The sequence below is a fragment of the Drosophila takahashii genome, chromosome 2L, assembly GCF_030179915.1.
Source record: "Drosophila takahashii strain IR98-3 E-12201 chromosome 2L, DtakHiC1v2, whole genome shotgun sequence".
Taxonomy (NCBI): domain Eukaryota; kingdom Metazoa; phylum Arthropoda; class Insecta; order Diptera; family Drosophilidae; genus Drosophila; species Drosophila takahashii.
The window spans coordinates 10,797,708-10,810,197 of record NC_091678.1 but is presented as its reverse complement, the minus strand read 5'-3'; the positions used below and the strand labels follow the sequence as shown (position 1 = coordinate 10,810,197).

General features: G+C 36.8%; 1 long non-coding RNA gene across 1 annotated transcript; it reads left to right on the top strand.

The window, feature by feature from the left end:
* Positions 1–1,004: 1,004 nt before the first annotated feature.
* Positions 1,005–8,911, top strand: LOC138911960 (uncharacterized). Its single transcript, XR_011417588.1, has 3 exons — positions 1,005–1,089; positions 8,076–8,511; positions 8,572–8,911. It is a non-coding gene; the product is annotated as an uncharacterized lncRNA (long non-coding RNA).
* The last annotated feature ends 3,579 nt before the right edge of the window (positions 8,912–12,490 follow it).

The following is a 12,490-nucleotide window of genomic DNA, read 5'->3' as shown; positions in this document are numbered from 1 at the left end:
ATTATTAACCATAACTTTGTTTTAATATTTTGTAATTGTATAATTTTATGGGCATTTGCATTTGAAGCGTTGTTTTCCCTCTCTCTCTACTTTGGTTTTACCCATTAAATTGAATGAATTATTCATACGGCATATGAGTGATATTTGATTGCCCATCTATACCAGAAACATGATGTACATATTATATATTTTTGGGAGTGGATACCTGCTGATTTGGCAAAATCAGTTACATGTTAAAAATGTAAAATAAATTAAAATGTTCTTATTAATCTTACCATATTTTATTTAATTTCTCACCAAACTTTTCCATACTCATATCCATTCTTAGGAAGCTATTATATTACTATATCCTCTCTGTAAATCTTTTACGAGCCAGAACTATGAAAGATCATTAGGCGAATGACAATATATATTGTCTTAGGCGACCATTTGATTCTCAGAAAATCAACAAAACGCCCCAAGGCCAGTGCATTGTTTCAAATTGTGAATTGGCATAGGAGCATTTCTTCGGTGACTCTTGTCTTTTTGGCTGCTTCCTTTAGTTTTGGCTTTGTTGTTTCGTTTGACCAAAGCCGCACAGACACACGCCTGGCTTAAGAAGACAGTCGGTTCGAGAGAGTATCCTTTGAAGTATTGCCGTTTTATGCAGCAGGAATGTGTGTCACACATCGTCTAAAATAACCAAAAAGGAAATGAGGCGCGCTGAGTCAGGAGTTGGGTTGAATTGAGCTGAGCTGAGGAGCTGAGGCTAAGATTCAAGCCGAGTTCCGAGACATGACATGACAAAAGCAAAAAGTAAAGAAGACGAAATGAAACGAATGATGGGCAAGTCAACTCAGCTCGGCTCAACTCAAGTCAGGCGGACTTCAAAGTCGGTGTGGCTGAGCTCTTCCTTAGCCCCCACCCCCTTCCATGCCCCCCTTTCCGATCCCTGTCACGATCCACACACAGTAGCTGTCAAAGATATTTGTATTTCATTTTGACTGACTGTCTGACTGACTTGAGCAGCGGATTCAAACGAAATTGGAAGCCAAAAAACAAACACAGTAGCTGCCTAAATAAACGCCGAGCCGGTGACCAACCAATCAGGTAAACCCCCCGCAACACTGAGCGAAAATGCTTATAAACTTAACAGCGAAAAAATAATTAAGTTGAGAAAATAAGTAAATAAACAGGAAACCTTTAAACACCAATATATTATTTAATATTTTTTATTTAATACAGAAAATCAGCAATCCACCAAAATAAAAAACCATTTCCTTTCTATATAATTTTTAAATATTTTGTAATTTTAAAGCATGATTTTCCCCAGTGCATATACTTGAGAGTTGGTGATTTAAAATAAATATTGGTAGCTGTCACATTGACAGCAGGCCAAATGTGATTGTTCCCTGATTGTTGACATTTTCGTGTGCTACCGTTCTCGGCGGGCAACGCGGCCCCTGCATTCGGTATTCGGTATAAGCTCAAAGGGATTCAAAAGATATTAAATTGTCGGCGATGCTGCGCCGCGGAATCGTTCTTGTCGCATTAATAAGTCTTCGAGTCTTTGAGAATCATTCCTTTTTTTCCTTTTCAATTTCCAAAAGCAAAATACAAAAACCGAAGGGCAAAAGGCGAGTGGGGCAGCAGCTCAACAATGAAAAATTTCAAGCTGTTTTTAAATGTTTTATTGGCTTTTTAATAATGTTTGCACATCAAACGAGGCCGCCCCAACGCTGCCTGCGAGCTTAACTTCGGAACCGACTTGGAGGGCTTCTGTTCGATGTTACGCTGGCTCAGCTGAGAGATACAAAAAGGAAGATATAAATCCTCAAGTGACATGGAGTCGAGCTCCTTTGTGCGAGCGCCCCGTTCAAAAGGATTATAGTCGTCTTGATTTATGTGACAAACGCCCGTTATAAATTATTTTAAATTAGTTAAGAATTATGAGCGCCAGTTTAAACTTGAATTCAGTTCGGATGTGTTGTGTATTTCGGTCAGATATGTGTGTACCAATAAGTCGCTTTCGTTTTGGGATAAAAAGGACTTACACGGGATACAATGCTTCGAAAAAATTAAGATTTTTTTAAAGAAAACTAAATTTTTTTGCAGAGGTTTAAATATGATAAAAATTTTCTAAATTTTCTAAATCTGTTCTGAATTAATTTAGGCCTTAAGTGACAGCTTACATGTTATTAGAAACTATCAAGTACTATAAAGTACTAACTTATAAAAGGAGAGTGAGTATAGAGAAGAAAATATTTTTATTAATATTTAGAACAACTAACTAAACTTTATAATGAAGCTCCGGAAATCAAAAACACAGGATGTCATACGCTCAATTATATATTCATAATATTTTTGTTGAACCCCTAAAGTCTGCACCACTGTCCTTATGCTGCACCACTCGGAATCCTTAAACCCCTGGGATCGACGCCTGTAACATTAGAGAGATAAGTAGAAAATGCTGCCAGAGCCTGCAGTGCCCCCCTTTCCCTCTTCGTGATGCGAGTGCCAAGTGTAATAGAAATAGTTATTAAGAGCAGTCGACGACAGCTGGCTTGGCTTGTTGGCTGCCGTCTATCTATCGGGGAGTTTACGACCAGGATGGGCCCCAGGACATGAGCCACACAGGACATAATATGGAAGATAACTGCTACTGCAGAGAAAGCTTGCAACAATTTATGGCCAGAGTCACATATGATCCATGAAATGTCATAAAACTGCAATTGCGACCAAAAATTATCGAACATTTAGCAAAAGCGTTGGGGCTTAGCCATGGGTGGTTAGTTTTTACGATCCCAGCGAAGCCTGATGGAATATATATGGTGATACGGAGGCAGGGACCTTTTGTTTTTTACGACCGACAGACGGCAGGAGACATTCTCTCGTTAAGGCTATTCACACGTACCGCACTAAAGGCACTGATACACATAAGGATATACTCGTTTGTGTACTTTCCATCGGGGGTATGGGGTATAGGGTACTTTCGACATTGGTCAACCCCCCGGGACAGGGTCACGTTTTGAGGATGGTCGTAAATTTGCTGACTCGTTTTTATTTCATTTTGCTACGGGTCTTTCGTTTTTCGGTTTATTAGTTGACACAAAAGTCTCTGTCACTCTTAAGTAGTTGAATAAACAGGAAACGAATTATGACAGAGCGTTAAATGACCACGAAGTAGGGTACAGTAGGGTGGTTCCTTGGTTAGGTAGCTCTTCTACATCTTTGAGGGAAGGGCCCATTTCCAATTCCTTGAAACGGAAAGACAATAACAATCACTACAATGAACCGACACTTCCGCTCACTTGAATAGGAACAATTACAACGGAGCCCAGATCAATAGATCGCTATGTGAGAGAAAGCAGTTTAAAAACAGACTTTCAATTGTAAATCTCCTGGGGATTCTTCCGGTTTGTTTGTTCACCCAATTAAATTCAAATAATTAGCCAGCTGAATTTTTGGGCTGAGTTTTCAATATCCGTAAGAAAGCAATTGTTGACTTTGTTATTATTCTTTTAAGACCATTTATTACATTTATATTTATAATTAATAGTCTGACTAAGATCCCAGGGGAATAATACGGATGATAGACAATCTTATTATTAAATTTGGATGTAACCATTATGGCTGTAATTCTTTAAAAAAATATATAACTTGTAATTAACTTTATAGCTTTAACTGTGTTTGCTCAATATTTCATAAATTCATAAATGTGCGTGGGGTCGCGAGCTCGCTGACCCGGGGTCACTCCTACGTGCGTATGTAAATTACAGAATTGTGAACAAATGTTTAGCACTGGCCCACGCTAACTATCAGTTAACTAAGTGGAAGCTTCGGTTAACGAGCTGCCAGTCAAAGTCATTCAGTCAGCCAGGCAGCCAGTCATGTGTGAAAAGTCGGTTGTTGCCACCGCAAAAGGCGGATGGGGAGAAGGTGGGCGGGGCACTTTGGGTGGAGAGGAACGAACCGGTTCGAGGTTGGCGCCTTTTGCATTGAAATTAATTTAGCTAGCTTTCAATTATGTGCCACAAACATTCATGCAAGCGGTGTTTGCTGCCGAGAGAGTGGGGACCGAGTACAGTGGAACGTGGTTATACGGACCAAATAAATGTCGAATTTTTCATAAATTACAAAATTAAAATATAACAACAAACTGTTGAGTTCCCTTAAATTTAGTTTGAGACGCTCCCATTTCTTTTTCGCTACACAAAATAACTAGTTAAAAATAAAAACTAGAATTAAAACATAGCATTTGCGACAAATAAATATAATACAGTAAACAATGCTAAAAACTTTATTGAAACGCTTTTTATCTGCAATAATAAAGAACATAACAATTCTTTGTATATTTATTATCTATTAAAAAAATTTACCAAAGTTATGACTTCCATTGAAGAATGATTCTAGAAACGAACACTAAAACTTAAGGTGTATTATAGGATTTAACCATTCATAGATTTAACCTTAGGTAAATATGGCCGAGTGCTGTAGTCGACTGTCCATTATAGGCAGATAACACTGTGCTCTGAAACTGAGATACGATTCGGTGGTGCTGCTGCATGACATGACAGGCCTGACAAGCCCGAACAACATATTGACATTTTTGCTATACATTCCACACGGCAGGGGTGCCACAGAGTCAAAGGGGGCGTGGCGGATCGGGGGGCGTGTGCCTCCTCTAGAACCTGGGGCCACGACAACATGTGCGAGTGTTTATGTCGGCGTGTCAATTTTCGTTGTTGACGTGTTGCCGCCTTGCAGAAGTCTCCATGTCTCCCATTCTCCGAACCCCCATACCATCACCTATTAACGATCCGCATAACGCCACCCCAACAACAACAACAACAACTTTGACTTGGCCGTCGATGTCGGAGTATTATTAAATTTTACTTTCGCCACTCAATATGGGAAATGTCATCTGTTTATGATGGTTTTTTGACATGTCTCGTTATTGAATATGCCGTTGGTTCCATTCCTTTCGTGTTTGTTTTCTAGCTTGCCGCCTTCGGATTTTGTTACTCTTGTGAAGGGTATTACAAGTTTTGTGATATTAACTCATATAATATAATTATTCATAAACATAAATTCTAATCCTGTTAAAGTTCCTAAGTCAGGCATTTATTTTCAAAATAACTCCGATGACTGAGTGATATTGAGAATAACCAAACCTAAAAAGGGTATTTTAAAATTCGGTTTCGGAAAATATTATTGTTTTTTTGTTCTTTCGATTGGGCGTCTTTAATGCTTCAGTTAATTTTTTTATTTTTTGGATTCGACAACTTTTGATGTTTTTTCAATTTTGCGGTTTCCATTTTTTTAAACTTTTCCCATGTTTTAATCCCCTGATAAGCAGCACTGTATTAGTTACCTTGTTTTGAAATTTGTTTTTATTTTAGTTCTTTTTGGTTGAATAATAGGGGAGTGTAGGGTAAGGTGACGAACGATTCGTTTTTTGAATGTAACTTTTGTAAAAATCAATATTTTTCAAAAGTGTAAACGCAGAAAGTTGCTTACATCTACTGAGCATATCCCTGTAAAATTCGAAATTCCAATGCAGCTAAATCCCACAGCGTTTGGCGTGAACCCTACTTTTTTTGCACTTTCAAAAGTTGTAGGGTAATGTGACGAACGATTTGTTCTTTAATGTAACTTCTCCAAAAATCAATATTTTTTAAAAGTGTAAAAGCAGAAAGTTGCTTAAATTTACTGAGCATATTTCTAAAAAAATTTGGATTCGAAATTTCAACGTAGCCAAATCCCACAGCGTTTGGTGTAAACCATCCTTTTTACAAACAAAAAAATACATTTTTTTATATATTATTTACGGAAAGGTTATTTTCGATACAGAAAAGAAAAAAGTAATAAGATAATACCCAAACTTACAAAAAAAAATGGTCAAAGTGCAAATTTTTTTTTTAATTAAATTAAACTGACGTCACTATTAAAAACAACAATAAAACTGCAGCAGTAAATGTTATCTGGTATTATTATATTTTTTTTACAAATAATCAACGATAACAGTTAAAATTCTTGAATAAAAAAAGTTCGTCACAATACCCTGCAAAAAGTTCGTCACGATACCCTACAAGGTACACTTGGAGCAAAAACGGTGTCACTCTCAAACGGCGCAAAAGAAAAAAACGCGAGGTACCAAAAACTGTTGATAAAAATCTCATGTATACGTGCATATATTTGCCTGATTTTATTTTCCACTCATCTTTGCTCTGGCACTGCTGAAACACAAGTAAATTGAATGGGTTTGCTAGTTTGCGCACCACATTTTTAGCGAAAATTACCTCACGAACAAATTACGGGACTTCTTATTAATATTACTGTAAATACATTGTCGACACGATAAGGGGAGACGACTACATTTATTTGGAATTTTTGTCGTGACGTCATATATGAGAGTCGACGAGTTCGTCACATTACCCTACTCGTCAAATTACCCTACACTCCCCTACATTTTTAAGCGGTACGGCCATACACACAAAAAAAAACTTGGTAAAATCAACTGTAATAATTGTCAAACAGGCCCCAACCAGCAAAATTGTCAATTCTAATAAGTAAATAGTCATTCCACAACAACAAAATACTCACAATTAGCAAAGACACAAATCCAAAGCAAAAACAAAGTACACGTATATATTTTAATAGTTACGTTACTATCTTTGTTGGTCAATTTTACCAAGCAAATTTTTTTGTGTGTAGTTGGATTTAAAAAAAAATAAAAAAAAATCGTGATTATTATTCAGCAATTTGAATCGTAGTACAATTGATAGCACAGGTACACAGCCAAAAATTTCCACGAACCATTTCAAGTTTTCCATGATATTTGGGTGCTCCTGAGTAAAAGTCCCATACAAAATTATTTTCCATCACCTACAGGTTCCGCGGTATAGCTAAGAATACAAAAAACCGATGTTTGTCGACATTTTGAATTACGTGGCCTATATAATTGGACCAACCTTTATTATTTTCGGTAGGACCTACTCTCAATACATCAAGGCATTCCTAAAAAATAGTCCCCATTGTGAACCATTGCCCATGTCTTTGGAATTCGACGCCAAAGTTAAAAATCCCAAAATTGTAGAGATTTTTCTGATGGAAAAACAATTCTGAGGATTAAATCTTGAATGGAAGTAATTTTAACTATTCATTGTATCTATTGTTCATTGTATGCTTTAATTTCGGTTTACAGCGTTTTCATGAGAACATTTTATTGGATTTCTTATACTAATAAAACCGAGTTTTTTATTTCATTATCTACTCCTAAATGTTGTCAAATTTTGAATAAGTCATGGCAACCTCTAAAACTAAGAAACTAAAATACGTTCACTGAACATACACAGAGAAATGTAAATGTTTACTCCCATTCTGTAGGATGCCTTGACTTTTTTAAAATTTGACAACATTTAGGAGTAGATAATGAAATAAAAAAAACGGTTTTATTAGTAGAAGAAATCCAATAAAATGTTCTCATGAAAACGCTTTAAACCGAAATTAAAGCATACAATGAACAATAGATACAATGAATAGTTCAAATTACTTCCATTCAAGATTTAATCCTCAGAATTGTTTTTCCATCAGAAAAATCTCTACAATTTTGGGATTTTCAACTTTGGCGTCGAATTCCAAAGACATGGGCAATGGTTCACAATGGGGACTATTTTTTAGGAATGCCGTGATGTATTGAGAGTAGGTCCTACCGAAAATAATAAAGGTTGGTCCAATTATATAGGCCACGTAATTCAAAATGTCGGCAAACATCGGTTTTTTGTATTCTTAGCTATACCGCGGAACCTGTAGGTGATGGAAAATAATTTTGTATGGGACTTTTACTCAGGAGCACCCAAATATCATGGAAAACTTGAAATGGTTCGTGGAAATTTCACAAAGTTTAATTTTGTGTTCCTGTGTAGTTAAAGAGGTATAAATTATGAATGAATTTTTAAATCAAATAAATAAATTAAATAATGAAAAAATCATTATTGAAAAATTCAAGCGTACCTACAAAATACCTCCGTGCTCTTTTGTAACGCATCAACATCCATTTATATCTTTCTCTATGCTCTTTGTTTCTATTGAAGCCTTTCCTCGGCAATCCAATTGAGTCGCTTTCAATCCAACTATCAATCATGCGGGAAACAAGTTATATCTTTGTGCCCATTCAGGTGGCCCCCCATTCTCCCCCGATCCGCCGGAGATCGGAGCATATATAAGTGGGCGCTTAGCCCGAGATGTACAACGACGAATCCAATAAAAAAGAATGAAAAAAGGTCAAGTGACTGACAGTAGCCAGGCAGCAGAAGCAGCCGAAGCAGCAGCTACTTACTGTCAAGATGTGTCATAAACACATCAAGTTTACTGTCGAAACAAATAAAAATATAAACTTTGACACACACAGAGGCGAAGGCACACAGAAGGCACTCAAAGGCAGCAAAGGCAACGAAATCAAAGCGAATCAGACAGAGGCGAACGGAAGAGGAGAAACTGCCTTCGGGTTTTATACTCTAGTCTCGGGGGGTAAGTCATAACGAATACATTTTATTTCCACAAAATTGCACTAAAAATGTCATAAAAAAGAAACAAAAACTTGAGTGCCTCGTTGGAAAGCCGAATCAATTCTGGTAGCTGACGGAATGCGACAATTACAGAAGACGAGTCGTAAAAAATTAGACTAGATGATCAAGAAAAAAATAATAGGAGGGGAAAGTCAAATGAGTCGCCACTAAAACTTGTCGTGGAGTCATTAAGGTGAAACCCTATAAGACACTGCCCGTGAATTCCCTTAAGTACCTGATGTCGAAAGGCCGTAAAATTATCTCACTATAAAATTTAAATGACTTAAATGGTGTCCCATTTCCACACACACCCTGTCCATAAATAACAGCTCCACACAATAAAACCTTAAAACTTTTTATGTATCCGAGATTATTTTCGACATTTTTAGTGGCATTGAAATCAATTTTCGAATCGTTAATCTTGTAAATTATGCATGTCGCCTGTCGGATGCCGTCATTTCGGTGGGATTTTTTGGAGCTGCCAAGCCACCAACTTCTAGATTGTCGTCCGTCGGTGTGATATGGAACCTGAGTTGTTTTTGTGCTTAACAAGTTGGATTTTGTAACGGTCTTAAAACAAAAATCGGCCACATAATTAATGTGGAGCAACTGCAACATGTTAGCAAAGGGTGTGATTTATAAGAACAAGAAATAAAGAACTATAACACTATACGAGGCTTAAGATTAAAGTGCAAAACAACGAACTAATACACTAGTAGTTTATACTGTACAAAAATATATTTACAACGCATCAATATTAATATTTCAAGAAATAACCCAGTGTCAATTGTGATTTTTAAAATTATTTTTTCTAAAAATGAAAAATTACAAATGTCAAAAATTTAAGCCCTTTTAAAAAATTGCACAATTTTGCGAGACCGCAAAATCTGAACACGTAACCTGGACGAAATCCCCTGGTCAAAACGTTTCCACCCTCCCGACCAGAGAATCCTCGTCTGACACATGTAAATGCGTGCTGACAGGCCGAAGGGAAAAGAATAAGTACAAAACCCGAGTGAAATAAAAGAAAACTGTCAACAAAATTAATGTCATGCGTGTGCAAGGCAATGAAAAATTATGGGTTGGCTTTATGTCAATAACAAAGGGGACAGGCACGCAAAAATCCAAGAGTGCAAAAACCATGTTGAAGCAGAAACTGGTCGACAGACCCGCAATGATTGATTTGACAGGACAACAATGAGCGACGAGCCTGGCCTGTGCAAAAAAATAGGAAAACTTCTACTCACAAACAAGTGCAAATGGTTGTCAATTCGGATATGGACGCCTCGGGCTGCATGCCCACTAATGAAGGCAAATAATATTAATACTTGTGGATAGCGTGTGCTCCTTTTGCCTTCAGAAATATTATTTTTCAGCCATTTGTCAACATTTGTCAAATTTGACAGCACACGCCCGCTGACATTTGCCCCTTTGGCGGTGTTACCAACTCCCCCTGGCCATCATTCCCTCATTTATCCATCCGACCATCCGGCCATCCATCCATCTATCCACCCCAGTGACATTGACAGCTCTAGGGGTGCCTTTTTCCGTTGGTCGGACAAAAACTTCTGTGCCCTTTTACGCGAAATTAATACCGTGTACAAACAAAAACAACTGCGCCAAAGTACTTATCATCACCCGGAAGCCAAACGACCAAAAAGAGGCATACTTTTTGGAGTGGACCGGCGAGGTGTTCAAGGGTTAAGCGGGGTTGACCAACCCTTTGCGGAAAGAGTACTTTAAATTATCCAAAAATAATATCAATTATTTTCAAGGGATTTCATTTAATAAGGAATTTGAATAAAATAAATAAATAAAATAGCTTTTTAATATTTATTATGTTTTAAGATGACTTTTTAAATTTTTTTCAATATAAATTAATTTTTCAAATTTTCAATAATACTTATAAAGTTTTAACCCAGAACTTCGCGTCTTCTAATAAAAATACTGCCCAAAACTATCAATGGAATGGATATTATCGAACCGATAATAAGACCAACCTCATGTCTCGCTGTTGGCATAAAAGCCACACAACGGTATCGAATTTCGAACAGATTTCAATTCGATTTTATTCGGCTCGGGTTTGAGGACAAGGGGCTGCCCATGGGCAAGCCATTTCCTCACGCCCCATCCTTGACATATACCATATACACATCCATATACACATCCTCCATAATTCTCAGACCCCCGAGGAATGGCAAAAGGGGTGTGTCGGAGGGGGTGGTTTCTGCGGCGGCCGTGAATAAAGCGATTTGTCTTCTTTGTTGTTTACGTTTGGTGTTATAAATTCTCGTTCCGGGGACTTGGGCGTACGTGCTACGGTCGTACGGATCCAGAGCGTATATGAAATTGCCTAAAAATTATTTGTGCATAACAGGGGATAATCATAAATCTGGCTAATTGCACTTTATTGGGGTCGCTCTCCCCGGCTGCCATTCTGCCGGGCTGGCATATGACCATATCAAGCCGACTAACTGGTGGTGGCTGGCTGGCCTGACATCGTTGTCTCGGCTCTTAGGGGTAAAATTGAATTTGACATGCCGCTCACAGGCATTAAATCTGAAAATTCTAAGCTGCCCCGGAAATGGCAACATATAAATTTACAGCTTTCTGACGATTTGATGACATTTGATATGGCTAATGGTGTTATGACACTCACTATCCTCCTTTGATTTTCGGTCTGCGATGAACATTTTTTGAGGAGGGTTAACTGTATTACAAAGCGAAAATAAAAAAGGAAAAATTTACGTTACATTTTTTTAAATACTAACACAAAATAAAAAAAAAAGTTGTTTAGTTTTATGATTGCTTAGAAAATTTGTTTTTAATTAAAAGATATTTTTCTAACCACTTATTTCGCAATACTTTTTATTATTCTTCTTATTGCCATAATTCTGCCAAGTGTTTTGAAATCAAATAAAAACACCTCTTAACGAGGTAAAAAACTAGTGACGACCGCACCTTCAACATACAAAAGTTCTGATATCAACATTTGTGACGAAAAATTATTACACTCGTCATTAAATAGACTTTCTAATATTTTCTCATTCGGCCCGCCCTAGCAAACTATTCCAGCCTTTTTCCCCTTACAGGCATTTTCTATTGCAGCGTGACGAATGAGAAAAGATTAGAAAGTCTATTTAATGACGAGTGTAATAATTTTTCGTCACAAATGTTGATATCAGAACTTTTGTATGTTGAAGGTGCGGTCGTCACTAGTTTATTACCTCGTTAAGAGGTGTTTTTATTTGATATCAGAAGTTTTTGTTTGTTTACATTTGCTCTCATAGGAGCTAATATATACATTTAAATTTAAATTGGTCAATCATAATTTTTAAACTATTGTATTTTAACAAATTAAGTTAAAAAGGCGTTGAAGTATTTCAAAATACCTTTTAAACGAGGTATAGTACATGTCTGTACCTTTAGTAGTGTAGAACTTACAAACTAACGAAATTTAGCTATTTTTAGCTTTTTCCCGCTAAAGTAGCGGCTTTTTCCAAAAGTCGTAGAACAAAAGATTCCTATATGGAACTCTTAAGTGCAAATTTACTGATTCCATGACCCTAAAGTACAGTTCGGATACCCTCCCACAAAATTCAATACTCAGGGAGCGTTAATTGTTCGAGCTGGCAAAAGTGGCTATTTTCGAATAAAAATAACTTTTAAACGTGACTTTTTACAGTAATGTGTTATATACCAAAATTTAAGGAATCTCAAGGGCTATACAGTTTAAGGTTTTAAAGAAAATCGTTAGAGCCGTTTTTGAAAAAAATAAAAAAAAGCTAAAAAAAAAGTTTTAAAAAATTGTTTTTTGTTCATATTTTTTTAAGTATTACATTTACACAAATTGCATATAGAAGGCGTTTATAGCATTTAAAAATACCTTTCAAACGAGATGCAGCACAAGCCTGTAGCTTTAGTAGTATAGAAGTTACGGC